Genomic DNA, 15,744 nt, shown 5'->3' with positions numbered 1-15,744 from the left:
CTGATAAAACCTGGAAAGGACATTTCACTGTTGTAGAACATTCTCAGACAGTTTCATGTTTTTTGTTATATAAAAGTAACGGAGATAAAACAAACCCCAGGATTCACGAAGCCTCCGTGTAAGAGTTATAACTCTTACACGGAGGCTGCAGTTAAACGGAGTGATGTCAGCATGCTTTGCATATTCATGAGAGCATGCTGAATCACACCTAAGTCTAACACGGTCCGTGTAAGACAGTAGGGGGCGTGTTCGTAGGCTGAGCCCTGCAAGCGGACACGCCCCCAGAAGTGTAAAAGTGCCCAAAGTAAACACCCACAACAGAGTCCACGGAAATGTGAATAAACACAACACAACACATGCCCCCACAGACTATGAACATAAAATATATATAAATGGACATGTTATATATTTTTTTTAAATTGTAAAGATGTTTAACCGTGAGTGCGCTCATTTGTGCGGGCGTGCCCGTAGCGCAGCTACAGTTAGCAGTCAGTGGGAAAGCATATAAGAACTAAATATGCAAAATAAGCCAGGCAGCAATAGTGTAGCGGTAGAGATGTTGGCTGAAGAGCAGGCATTCATGGTTCGAGCCCCCACAACACCAATTTTTTTTTTCAAAATAAGCAGGAAACAAGTCCCTGAAAAATATGTACACATAAAACCCCAATATATGTAAAATGTAATGAAATAGCCCATTTATATTGAAGACATGTGAGGTAACAAAAGAATAAAAAATGCTAGATGTGCCCATAGCTTAGCTACAGTTTAACAGGGTGAGTGCATCTGCCCGTAGATGAGCAGTGGTTTAACTGGTGCAAAATGAGTGCCCGTAGCTGAGCAGTGGTTTAACACGCTAAATCTATTTGCCCCTAACTGAGCTGAGCGTAATATGCGTGCTGATAGCCAAATGAGGCTTAAACCAGCGTTCGCTTATGCGGAGCTGCGCACCGTGCAAACAAGCTAACCGACGGGCAACGTTGAGCAAGCCGTATCAAAACTGCCTTTACACAGACAGACCCCTCAGCATGTCTAGACAGTCATGAAAAATAAAAAGCAGTGGCCAGGTTCGAACCCAGGATACTATACACCATAGTCAAGGTACAGAACCACTAAGCCATGACAGCAGTACCTGTAAATGCAATAATAGCTAATATATAGGAATGAATACAAACTGGAGCATGACAATGCAGGTTTACTGAAGTTGATACAATTCCAAAATGGCCAATCACAGATATGTGTGGGAAAAATGGACTATATAAGCCCCATAGGCGGAATACACAGCATAAACGATTGTAGAACTGACCTGCAGGCAGAATGACAGGAGTAGGAGAGGGTAGTCGCTTTTGAGCACAGAGGTGGGGTGTTGAGGAGTCCAGGTACATGGTCTGGCTCCTAGTCCATAATCATGAGGCCCAACTCATGCAGGGCCAGGTCCTCTGGGGAGCATACAGGGCTGAGGCGTGGGACCGGTTGGCTCATGATCTCACCAGTGCCACAGGGATTCCAAGGACTGGTGAGCAGGTCCGTCACCACCATGCAGACCTGAAGAGACGCAAGCAGGACCAACTGAACCTTTGGATCCAGGAGGCCCGGCAAACACCCAACATTTAATTATGTATGTAAGAAATTAAACTAGCTGATATTATGGAGATGTGTATTCCAATATTACTTCATTTATATTACAGCTGCAGGTGTCCGTTCTGCGAACCGCAGAGCCTATGCCGATAAGCTGGTGCGGTTGCGCCACCAGGCAGGTCAGTAATCCACTACCAGTAACTGTAAAGAAATATAAAAGTATGACAGTAAGCAAAAGCATGCAGTGTAGTCAGTAAGGAATAAAATCTGCAAGTAACAGTGTGAAAGTGTATGCAAGTATTGCTTGATTACAAAAGTGTGTTTCAGCCTGTAAGTTTAACCTAAACATGAAACTGTCCAACATATATTCTGAAATAAAAATGCCCTGCCTGTAAGAAAATAGTACACAACCTGCAGCAGGCTGAAAAGTATAGCTGCAGAAGATGATGAAATCACATGTGTGAAATATATCCCTGTGGAAATACTGAAACATGACAGAAGTGAGACTGCTGGAAAGGATTGTAATAACTACTGGTAAAACATGTCAATAAAGCCTAGAAGTACCATCCTGAATAGTAAAATGAAAGCAAGTGAGAGAGTGTGAGAAAGTGTCATGAATCCAGCAATACAGTAGTAATAACCCCTGAATAAAGTATACTGCAGTCAAGACAGAATGAAATGCATGTGAGATTCAAAACCAAACAGCGAAATCTGTTCAAAGTGTTGCTGCATCTGGAATGTGTATCCCAAAATCAGGATATGTTGCTCTCAGTCTGCAATATGCAGATAGGATGTTTGTCTGATATACCAAACATCCACACTTGTCTACAGCTATATAAAGCAAATGTAGCAGGATGATGTAGCTGAACAAAGCTAGATATGAATGTGTATGAAGAACCATAAAATGTATATTGATGTTGCAGTAACAGTCCTATCACCAAGTTGAAATAGTTGTCATATAGGAAACTGTAGTTATAACAGTAGTGTGTATATAACTGTAGCTATTAGAAATGTACAGCATATGTATTGTTATTCGAAGGTGTTAATATTACTTTCTTCACCCCACCCTATAACCACATATAACGCATTCCACGTGAAAATGGTATGTGCAATCACAATTAACACCCCTGGACATTTGTCCTGTTGGGTCATATATATTTGCATGTCTGTTGATGCATCTGCCCTGTTCATACATCCACACCTGATGGCCTGTTGCCATCAATTAACCCTGCATGTTGTTGGACTGTGTATTTCTGTTCAAATTATGCATGTGTTATGCACGCTGTTCAATGGTGTGAATATCTGGGTGTTTGATTAATGGGAATACTAATGCATGCTGTTACAACTAATTGTGAATGGTATTATATGTCACTAACCCAAACTGTCATGACATAATGCAAAACATAGTACGACAGAGAAGGCGGTTTCCAGCGGACCCACCTCTCCCACCTCAGCTGGTGAGTGCACCTGGCACTAGTGCCGAGTCTGGACCCTCCTCCGGTGGCCCTGTGCCACCTGTGGGTGGAAGCGCTGCAAGGGATGGGGCTCGCCTCCCCCCTGCAAGTGTGGCCGGAGGAGAACCACCACTCACCCTCCGTAGCGTCCGGACTGTGGTGCGTAGGGAGATTCGGGACTCCGTTCTCGAGCCCCTATACCAGCTCGAGGCATGGGTGGCGCAACTAACGGGCATGCCTGTTGCCCCACCTACACAGCCCCCAGCACAGCCCCATCCTGGGCAATGAAGGAACAGTGGCAACTGCCTATGGGTGGGGATATCAGTTCCACTGTTGCCATCTGTGGGCTCATGGGCTCTGGATATCCAAACCTCCGTCCCCGTCAATTGTGTAACCCCCCCCCACACGTGTCATACACCGCCCCTGTATGCGTCTTGTTTGTCTTGTCTGTTTACCTACCCAACCTACCTCCCCAGCTGTACTGACTTCCTTCACCTGACATACCACTCTCACCTGAAAAAAAAGGGCACTCTGTACCCACAAAAAAATTACGCCCCATATATAGCTGCCCATTCCGCACACATGTCTACTGGACATGGAACCTATCAATTACAATTGGCTGTACAACAAGTATTATTGTTGTCCTGACACCTCTCTCAGGGGTGGAAGGTTTCAAATGTCACACCAAATTACATACATATGCACAGCTGTTGCTGATGAAGAAATGGGCAGCTATGGGCCTTACCTACATCCCTCCTGCACATCCCAAGCTTGTTTCCCTACTGTCTTACCCTGTTTATGACCCCTTTTTCACCACTTTCCTGTCTCCCCATTTTATTTTTTTTCAAAGAAAATAGCTGGGTGTGCGCAAGAGTAAGCACGTTTAAGCGGTTGTAAGCGGGTGTGCGCGGAGCTAACTGCCAGTGTGCATGCGTGAGCTCTGCGCAAACCAGCGCTAACCCGGTTACAACTGCTTAAAAGTGCCTTAGTCACTTTGATTGACAGATCCTGTACTCAGCTCAAAAGCAAAATAAAATCCCATTGTGAGTCCCGAACCCAGGACCTTGGAATCAGTAGTTTGCATGATTTACCACTAAGCCATGACTCTTATACACGAACATTATGCTAAAATAAATATATCATGTAATAGTAGGAATGAATGTAAAGGGAATATAGATGTGTAGTACACAAAACATGCCATTTAGAATTACTATCAAAATTAGTGGATTTCCATAATAGTAGTGTGTGAACAGAAACAGCCATGCTAGTTGGAAGCTAGTAGGTAATAATGTCACTATAGCACCTTGCAAGCCACACACATACTCACAGCAGAATAAGCACTGCCCATACCCCACAACCTCTTACAGGAACACATCTGGACCAAGTAATAAAATATGTGGAGCAAAGGCCCAAAACCAGGGACACGTTACAAATAATGTTACAACAAACGCAGACAGTTCAGAGAGTAACAGGGTCTGCACTTTGTGGGATGTTTGGAAGGGTATGCAGTCTGAAACTTGAATGTTTGTCACTATATTCTGACTTGAGCCCAGAGTGACTTTCCAGAAAAACGTGTGCATGAGATATTGACCAAAATATGAGGCAGAAATGTGGACAACCTGCAAATATCTCTTCACATGACGGGTCTGACACCACCATATTTGAATAGTTAAGAACCTAGACATAGCAACAGTGAATGACTTACAGGGATGCCCCACAGACCCCATGTGAAATGTACAAACAGTAGGCAGAAAGGTGTAACACATGCAATGGTAACTATGGAGTCCTGAAAGTAGTCATCACTTGCATGGCAGAAAAAGTGTAGTAATACATATGCTCATGCTAACCCACAGTCACAACTGCAGCATACCAGACATTTTAATGGGTGTAACCCACTGATATGTACCATTCCATGATGCACATAACAGATGAACCTGAAAGTCTCTGGGGCCTGCTCAGCAGCATACTCAAATACCCTAGTAGATGTCAAGGCCCACACCATGGCCAGACCACACTGCATACTGTAACACCCTAGCAGATATAGCAAGCATTCCAAGGTGTGAATGTACATGGAAAATAGGAAAGCTACAGCAGCACACTACAGTCACGACACCTAGCAGGCATACAAGTAGTGACTGTAAAGGGCAACTATTGAAGCCTTAGCAACAAAGTGCAAGCAAACGTGAAAGGAAAGCACACACACACACATTAACAGTAGTAGTAGTTGTAGGTGTCAGTGTACATACACAGTTAGTACAGGAAACTGGAGAAATGAATGGAGGAATGTTAATCTACAACACACCTGGAAATATGAGAGAGATACCAACCTTTACACTCACAGAACATTGTCCACAGCATAACAGCATGGTCCCTGCCCTTAAAATATGAAAGGGCTACGCCTATCTCACATACCCTTTTATAGCACTGTTCTGAAATCACAGTGAGCACTGCAATCAGTACACAACTGGCTGCATGCAATTAGCAAATGCTGGCTAACAATTGGTGCAGAGGCCATCACATGGGTATATACAGATACCTACAAAAGTATGCTGTACTCCCAGTCCACATATGCAATACTTTCATTGCACCCTGAGAAGGACGTGAGAGACAGAGAGAGAGAGAGAGAGAGAGACAGAGACAGAGAAAACTGCAATTAAGCAGACACAAACAAATTGTTCAGCAACAGCTATCTGAAAGCTGACAACTGGGAAGTGGAGCAGCAGGACAGAGAACCAGATGGCAACACAAGCAGCTGTGACAAACACAGGTAATGTAAAGTAATACTATAAAGGTCTACATACTGTGAACCCTCCATATGTGTCATTGGTCTGTATCCATATGTATATGAAGATGTGTAAAGGGCAGGGGACATACAGCAACTATCAGTGAAGGCTGTACATACATTTGTATGTGAGAGCATCTATGTGCACATATCAATGTTGGTTGATTGTAGGTTGTAGTGCCATGTACAATGTAGGTTTCACAGTTATGTATGTTTAGCAGTATGTTAGTGTGTGTATACAGTATGGTAGACAAATATGTTGATATACCTGTCTAACATATTAATACGTATGTATGTCAACATATGTATGTGTGTGTATATATATATATATATATATATATATATATATATATATATATATATATATATATATATATATATGATATGCATATATGTATACATACATAGAGAGAGAGATGTAGGAATACATAGACAGATGTAGATAGAATATTGTACAAACATATCTATGTAATGCGCACATACAGATATAGATATATGTAGATACATATACATTTACAGACTGATCTGACTATCTACAGGTATGACTGTATATGACGACCTGCAACACAGCCTGTCCCACCCCCTCTGTCACTCACACCCCCTCTGTGCCCCCCCTCAACATCTATAGCAATATATGTACATCAATATATATATGTGTATGTGTATACAGACATATATATATATATATATATATATATATATATATATATACACACATATAGATATATCTATATACATATATATATATATATATATATATATATATATATATATATATATGTATATATATATATAGAGAGAGATGTATATAAATTCTGAGTGAGGCACATGTGTACAGATGTATTGCAACAGGTGCCTGGTGACAAAGGCATGGAGTGAACACCAGTGTCAAAACCGGAGTACCATACCACATTCCAGATCACCTACACCAGTAACCACCAGATATGTGATTGGCTGCCCACCACTGCATATGTCAGGGGTGAACAGGGTCATAAATGTGTACAATAGTGGCCCCAATGATATTCACAGTGGCACACTATCCCTGGAATACCTGCACATGGTATGTGTCAGCGGACATGGTGTGTCAGCTATGGACATGTAGGTCGGTGTACCCTCCACACCACATAATGGATGCCATGGTATGGACCTCACATGACAGCTACAGATATGGAGAAGGACACAGTGACATGTACAACACTGTGACAATGCACTCAAACACATTACCAATGCACAGTGACTGACAACACCACAGAGTACACATATGCTACCCACATAGAGGTTACCACTCCCGGATTTACATATGTAAGTCACACCCATGACAGATGTCCAACAACCATAGTAACACCTCACACCATCCACAACCTAAATGTCTGCTGTGTGTCATCTGTGCCACTGCAATAGAGTGCACATGTGGAGGTAAGAGTTCCTACCCACAGATAAGACATACCCTGCAATAAACCACACAGTGTTAAGAAGCAAGACTCCCCATGAGTACATGTCACACATACCCCTGCTGAATGTTAGTCAGATAGGTAATATGCCATATGAGTCACCCTGTGTAACTGTATGACAGCAGCAGGTACCATCACACCACATGTGTCACAATGGTCAGGGTAGCAGAACAGTATGCTGCTGTAGTCCCAGGGGCAATAGCATATTGTATAGTATTGTATTGTAATGTAATGTATTGTGTTGTATTGTATTGGTATGTTGAGGTGCCTCCTTCGTGGAGTGGAACCACTGCTGCTGTGCGCCAGTGTACAGGTACATATCCTGTAGTCAGGCTAGTGTTACTTAGTACTTCTATATGTGTGTTTAGCTCCTGTCAGAGTTTATGTAGCATGCAACTGGGGATACCATCAGGTCCCATTCATGTTGTGTATTCTGCTGTCCTGAGGGTGGCTCTCACCTGGACATCTGTGATGACAGGGAGGTTACAGTCAGCTGGGATAACTATGTCTTATGTTGGGGGAGAGGGTGGGGTGACACCTGCACTGAACCTGTCTGCTACAATGTTGTCGATATCTGTGGTGTCAGTGACATATTTGTTGTTGTGTACTAACTATGGGCATAGAGGATGGATCCTGACCAGGTTGCTAACATAACTGAAGAAGGCCTTCTGGTTATCTGTAGTGTCCCTCTTGATTTCCCTCTCAAAGTTGCCCATGGATTTTGTATGATGGAAAATAGATCCTTACTAGTGCTGCTCAGACATGCCCTCCCTTTATGGAATTATGCTCTGTCTTGCAGTAGCTTCCATCTTCTGTAATACAATCTGTCTATGGCTGGGGTCCACCAGACAGGATGCTGTCCCTTTGTGGAGAGTGTCTTGGTCATATATGGGATTGCATGATCCATGCATTCTCGGAGATGTCTGTAGAAAGTAATTGTGTAGGGGTCAGCATTGTGGGTTGTATCTGCCACTGGCCCAGTGGGCTGAAAGGATATCATGTCAGTGTTACAAAGTGTAAAGTTTGTATCTGTAATGTTATGCACTATAGTCATTTGTGCTGGTGGTGGAGGTGGGATATGTATATCCAGGGCAATCAGTGTGTGGTCAGCTCACAGTAGTTGATGATGTAGGCCATACAGTACCTAGATACAAACCTCCAGAGTGAGGAGGTGCTCTTGACCTGAATCAGTGTTCTGACTGCTGGGGTTTGGTAGTATGTCATATGGAGTGTGCCAGGTACTGTTGCACAGTTGCTGGCTGAGCACTGATACCTGGCCATCTACATGTGTATCCACCAATAGACAGACTGATGCTACATATGTGAGATATGTTGTATCATAACAGTCGAGTAGCATGTGTAGTATGTGTGCCAAATTCTGCTGACATATATTGCTGATACCAGGTTATTTTCTTTCTCAGGTACATGGCCCACCCGCGGAATCCCACCTACTCCACAGCTGAGGATGAGGAGATACACCAGAGCCTGGTGTGGGATTATGCAATACTCTTTTCCCGCACCAGCCAGAATCAGCAGGAGAGGGCTGCACTGTGGCAAGACCTTGTCCGTCGGGTAAATGACATAGGCACGCATAATAGGACATATGAGCAGGTACAACATCACTGCAGTGATTTAATCAGACATGTCCATCAGCGTGCGTCGGATATCCACAGGCAACAGGTCACCACAGGTGGTGGGGTGGCTACACATCCCCCACTCACCAGACTGGAGGGACTACTCATGAGTGTAGTGGCTCCAGTCCGCCATCAACAACAACCGCAGCAGACATGCATTATGATGGAGGCTGGAGCCACACAGCAGCAAGACAGTGAACGTGTAGGTAATATGCCATATGTATAGTTGACTGTTGTGTACACTGGTAGTTAATGCATGTGTAAGGTGTGTCCTTGGTTTGTAGCTGTCACCATAGTATTTAATGTGCAAGTGTGATATCCTCAATATTAGCAGCTGACCTGTGAAAGGCGACTGTTGTACTACTGACCTGTATCATACTCAGTAACAATGGCACAGTTGTGCCCACTGACATTAGTTTCTTCACGTCTGCAGGACTCTCTGGTATAGCAGCAATACAGCCTATCCATGCTGGTGAGTGTGTATTAACAATTCCTGTAATAGTGTTGATAGTAATAGTACTATTTGGCTCACTTAGTAGTGCTCTTTGTATGCATGTAGTTGTGTCTGTGTCTGTGTGTTGATATCACGCATACTGAGTACTGTACAATTGTGTGAAACTGTGTGCATGTGTGCATGTGTGCATGTGTGCACCTGTGCATGTGTGCATGTGTGCACCTGTGCACGTGTGCATGTGTGCATGTGTGCACCTGTGCATGTGTGCACCTGTGCATGTGTGCATGTGTGCATGTGTGCACCTGTGCATGTGTGCACCTATGCATGTGTGCATGTGTGCACCTGTGCATGTGTGCACCTGTGCATGTGTGCATGTGTGCACCTGTGCATGTGTGCATGTGTGCATGTGTGCATCACTGGTAATGTGTAGACATTGTAAACTGTGTTTCCTGTTTCCCTCTCACAGGTTCTGTTGCTGCTCTGGTGTCATGTAGCAGGGAACCTGAATCAGGTGCCGTGGGTACTGATAATGATGACATCTGTGTAATGGCACAGGAAAGTATGCCAGGGTCCACCATTGGTCAGCCGATTGACGGTACATAGCTGTCGACCCCGTCAATGTGCACAGTTATCCTGCCAATACACCCTTTGTCACCAATGTCCCTAGGTGATGGACAGCATACAGTGGGCATTGACCAGGGTAATGTGGTATCTGTGGCACATGCCTCCCCACACAGCAGCCATGGGCATGGCCCAGAGATGGTACCACACAGACAGATGTCCAGGGGTTCTCGTGGGAGCATCCGTGGGCATACTGCCCCTGTCAGACGTGCCCACAGAGGTCTTACAACCTCAGCTATGTTTTGGGCTGTCATACAGGCACAGTCACGTATGGAACGGTACACTAGATAGGGTCTGAGGGAGCTGACAGCATGTCGCACAGCCATGACTGACAGTATGCGTGATATTGTGGCTGCCATCCGTGATTTCACCGATGTCATAGATAGACATTGTGGGGACATATTAGACCGGTTCCACAACTACATGTCCATGAGCCAGGGTGATGGTGGGTGGTTGAGGCATTGACGTGGCCGTATGCCAGCAACAGCAGCAGCTGGCAGTCGTCGCGGATGACAGCAGGGCCGCGGCCACCCCCGTAGTGCCAGCAGCAGCCCCAGCAATGCTGGGTCTGTGCTGTCATCAGACCGCCCCAGGAGACCACGTGCACGTGGCTCTGGCCAGGCCCAACAGTGATCTGTGTCCAGTCAACGAACACCTGCTTCTGATGACAGTACCCAGTCTGGGTTGGTACAGGATATGGTCCGTAGAACCCCTGCAAGGCACAGGTATCGTGTCTGTGGCCAGAGACACTGATCTGTATGACCTGGCAAGTACAGTCTGTGGCTGTCCACAAACACCAGTATATGGCAGCCATGAGGTGGAACTGTGTGCATCCATACACACATGTGACTTGACAACACCTAGGGCTACCGCATACATGCACACACTGCATCAACATTGCCCCACCTTCTACTGCTGTCCCTCACCAACACACATACACATACATGTCAATTGGTGGTATCGGTGGCTGACTCAGGCATACCAAGTTCACACCCTGTGCATATGATGAAACTGTGCCACCTCCTGCAATCTGTAACAACTGTGCAGGTACAGCTTAACATGTTGCTGATGCACAGGGTGACCACATAGATGTGTAGTAATAGTATCATGTTGTTAACAGTACTGTGTGCTGAATTAATTGTGGGTATATCACAGCATGCCTGATGCAGTAAGTGTGTGATTGTCATGTCCTGTTGTCTACACCCATGGTAAGTACCATAGTGTATCATCTGCACATGTTGGCATACTGGTGGTAATGATGTCAACAGAAGGCTACATACATAGGTAGCACAGGGGATAAGGTAATGAATGTAGTAATACACAATGATGGACATGTAAATTGCAAGTGGCATGTTGCCCACACTGGACTCTGCAATGCAGATGTTTGAGGATGTTTGTATGTGTGCAGTACTACACGACTGGTACAGGACACACAGGAGCACCCTAGCACTGCATGCTCACATCTCATACCATGCTAGACAGCCCCAACACACATAACTAACTGTCACAGGAGGGAGAGTCCCCATATATGTCAGGGATACTGTGGTGTCAGGCCAGGTAGCATACATCCTACTAAGTATGGAACCACTGAGTGAAGGCTCAGTGTCTATTTGACATGTGTATTACTGCAGGTATGAGCACATGGGTTTCCATCTAGTTATTGTACATCCTGACAGTACATGGTCTGTACACTTGTGTGCACTGAGACTGGACCCTAGCCATCTGACCCGTGTATTTCCATGTACATGTGCATAGTGCCTGCATATTTGCAGTGTTACCTACTGGACCTGGTACAGCTTGTTTGTTGTACAATGGACTACATGCAGCCCTGTTTACTGTAGCTTTGTTTGCATTCATGTTTGCTTGCAATTACCCTGGAATACTGATCACACCTGCAATGCATAGTTATAGAGCTTCTGTGGACTCCTAGTGCCATCTGCATAGCTTACTATATGTATGTCCATGACCCACTTGACAGGATGTCAATGTTTGTCCTGTTCACATGTACATTGCCTGTGACACAGTGCATATGACTTACCTGTCATGTGTCCACGTGAGCAGTCATATATGCTACTGCTAACTAATCACAAGCACTACACCTTCACATATTCATCTTCTGTTGAACTACCTGCTTTGCTAGGGACGGCCTGCACCTGTCACCCCTGGGCTTTCAGATATTGGCAAAGGCTCTTGCTACCCCCATAGTGCCTATGTTAGGCAAGGCTCAAATGACAAACCCACCTTCATAGGTATCACAAGGGATAAGAAACTAAGAGTAATGCTACCCAACGCCAGAAGTCTAAACCTCCAGATGCATGCAGCCAAAACACTCGTTGGCATGGAGAACATCGATATCTGTGCAGTAACAGATGCCTGGTTCAGGGCTACTGAGAGCACACCAGCACTACCAGGTTTAACCTGGTTGATTTCTTTGAAACAGTCACCAAGGCCATTGACGAGGGGAAGGTGGTTCACACAGCCTACCTGGACCTTGCAAAAGCCTTCACAACAATACCCCACTTGGGCATTCTAGAGAAGCTCACCAGCTTAAATATAAGCCCCTATGTCACTAGATGGATTGCACAGTGGCTCATGGACAGAACCCACATGGTTAGAATTGCTGGAGCCATGCCAGACTCCAAACCAGTTACGAGTTGTGTCCCACAAGGCTCAGTCCTGGGACCTCTCTTGTTTGGTATATATTTATTGGAGGTACAGGCCAACACGGACGGACTGTGGCTGACCAAATATGCAGATGACTGCGAACTGGCCACCATAATTGACTCTCCAGCCGACACAAGCATCTTCCAAAGGGGCATCATAGAAACAGACAACTTGTGCCAGAGCCATGGCCTTCAGCTGAATAGTGTTTAGAAAGGGGAATGTGCATCCTGTCATCTGTTCACCTAGTTGCCAAAAGGGACATTGTCCTCACACACACTAACCCCCCTCAGCCAAAAACACACACTCGCCAATTGCAGGATTCAAACCCCTATCTGACTATGCTATGACACGCGAGACGGACACATTAGCAGAGTGTGCTATTCGCATTATTGGGAGGTTTCCTTTCTCTTGCTGTACTTATAGGGCGCTGACATCATCAGTGTTTAGAAAGAGAAATGTGCATCCTGAAGTCTGTTCTCCTAGTTGCCAAGAGGGACATTTCTCTCACACACACACTAACCTCCTCAGACAAACACACACACTTGCCGGATTCAAACCCCTATCTAACTATATTATGACACTTGAAACGGACGCATCAGCGGAGCGTGCTATTCGCATTACTAGGAGGTTTCCTTTCTCTTGCTGTACTTATAGGGTGCTGACATCATCAGTGTTTAGAAAGGGAAATGTGCATCCTGTAGTCTGTTCACCTAGTTGCCAAAAGGGACATTGTCCTCACACACACTAACCCCCCTCAGCCAAAAACACACACTTGCCATTTGCAGGATTTAAACTCCTATCTGATTATGTTATGACACTCGAGACAGACACATTAGCAGAGTGCGCTATTCGCATTACTGGGAGGTTTTCTTTCTCTTGCTGTACTTATAGGGTGCTGACATCATCAGTGTTTAGAAAGGGGAATGTGCATCCTCTGTTCTCCTAGTTGCCAAAAGGGACATTTCCCTCACACACACACACTAAGCCCCCGTCAGACAAACACACACACTTGCAGGATTCAAACCCCTACCTAACTAAATTATGACATTTGAGACGGACGCATTAGCAGAGCATGCTATTCACATTACTGGGAGGTTTCTCTTCTCCTGCTGTACTTATAGAGTGCTGACATCATCGGTGTTTAGAAAGGGGACTGTGCATCCTGTGGGGAGGCAGACACCAAGCACACTCTGGCTACGCTGTCATTCCCTAGGGCAAACAGCCTAGTGTTGACCTCTACACCCATATGTTTAATTGTCAAATGCACATTATTTGTTGCTGATAGACTGTTTGCACATCTTTATTGCCATAGCATTCCCTGTTTGTATGAACAACTTGTGCATCTGTGGAAGATGTTTGCATATGGGAGGGATCCACTATATCACGTATGTCTCTGTAGTCATTTAACTGTGTGCACTGGGCAGACTGCTGTAATGTGGTTGGTTCCTGGAATAACACATGAAAATACCAGATATGTGTGTCCAACTGCTAAACTGAGATTTGGCCTAAGTGTGTGAGCATGCCCAGTTCAGCCTTCCCATGGCATGTTGTCTGACATATGTCTCATTTATCAAAGTGTGTGAGCATGCCCAGTGTGAGCATTGCATATGTTGGACTCTGCAGCCCACCACATTTGTGGATGAGTGTGAACTTCAACAAATATCACCCGTTTATGGTTGTGTGTTGTGTGTCATGTTGTGTAGTTACTGTACAACTGCTTTGTGTGTGAACACAACAGGATTATACTGTGCCTGCAGTGTTTGCATGGGATACTTTGCATACAGTTGTCAACATCCTTTCACACTGACCTAACACTGTAGTACTGTATAGTGTACTGGTAGTACTTTGACTGTGGTGGACAGTATCCTGGGCTTTAGTGCTATCACTGCTTTACATTTCGATAGTGGGCACAACAGCCTGGGTAGGGGCCAGTTGTGTACATCTGACCATGTTGCATTCTGTTCAGATATGAACTACTTAAACCAGGCTTGTCCAAAATTGGTAGTGTATTCCACAACATAGGTGTACATTTGCAAACACTAGCGATGTGCCCTAGTCCATGTCTAATGCTAGTTGGAGAGTGTGTTTGTCCTTCAACACACATTGTAAGTGGAGTTTGTCATGACATATGTCATGGTTAGTATACTGTGCCTCTGTCTACCTGTGACATGACAGTGATAGCCATCCACTCATCAAGATTCCTATTGAGGAAGATTGATAAGTGACTCTATGGGTAGCCTGTACTGCTCACTGCCATTCAGATTGTACAAGGTGCAGCATATTTATTGATACCAGCAACACAGGCAACACATGGCATCTGTGCAAGCTCTTTGATACTCCTGGTGAGGTACTGTTGGGGACTTTACGGTTGATGGAGGTGTCTGCTGAGGTACATCCCACAGGGGCTATTGTAGTCAATTGTACCGCTGATGAAGGATGACTTCAGAGCCACAATGACCTCCCCTTATCTAGATCTGACAACCTTCATGATTAGGTGGGTATATGGTATGTTTCTGTAAACACTACAGCACATGTTTGTCCAATGCAGGATATCTATTACCTTGTGTCCCCAGGTCTCTCATTACATGTTAACTACATAATGGGTTAACACCTATGTGGTAATTGGTGGGCACTTACTGTATATCCACGGGGGTTGACTATACACGCTTCTGCAATTAGCTTGCTGACATGGCTATGGCACCAGTTGTCTGTTTCTATGTGGCCCTTTTGTGGGATGCTTGTGTCAGCTGGTGGATCATATGTGGTGAGCAGTTTGTAGTGCTCTGCAAACATGTTCAGACACAGTCCTTCCATGTTTGCCTGTACCTATGGGACATATATACCAGACGAGGGAGATCCCAGGACCAAGCCTTGTGGCATGCCAGTTATATCTGGTTTGTAGTCTGACATGGCTGCAGCATGTCTGACCATGTCTGTTCTGTCCTTGGTCTGGTTTGCAACCCCTCTACTGACATAGGGGTTTATATTTAAGCTGGTGAGCTTATCTATAATGAACACGTAGGGTATTGTATAGAAGCCTTTGCAAGGTCCAGCTATGCTGTGTGGACCACATTGCCCTCATCAATGACCTTAATGACTGTTTCAATTG

Source organism: Protopterus annectens, chromosome 1.part0, assembly GCF_019279795.1.
Source record: "Protopterus annectens isolate FY-2018-M chromosome 1.part0, PAN1.0, whole genome shotgun sequence".
Classification (NCBI taxonomy): Eukaryota; Metazoa; Chordata; order Ceratodontiformes; family Protopteridae; genus Protopterus; species Protopterus annectens.
This window is presented reverse-complemented; position numbering follows the sequence as displayed.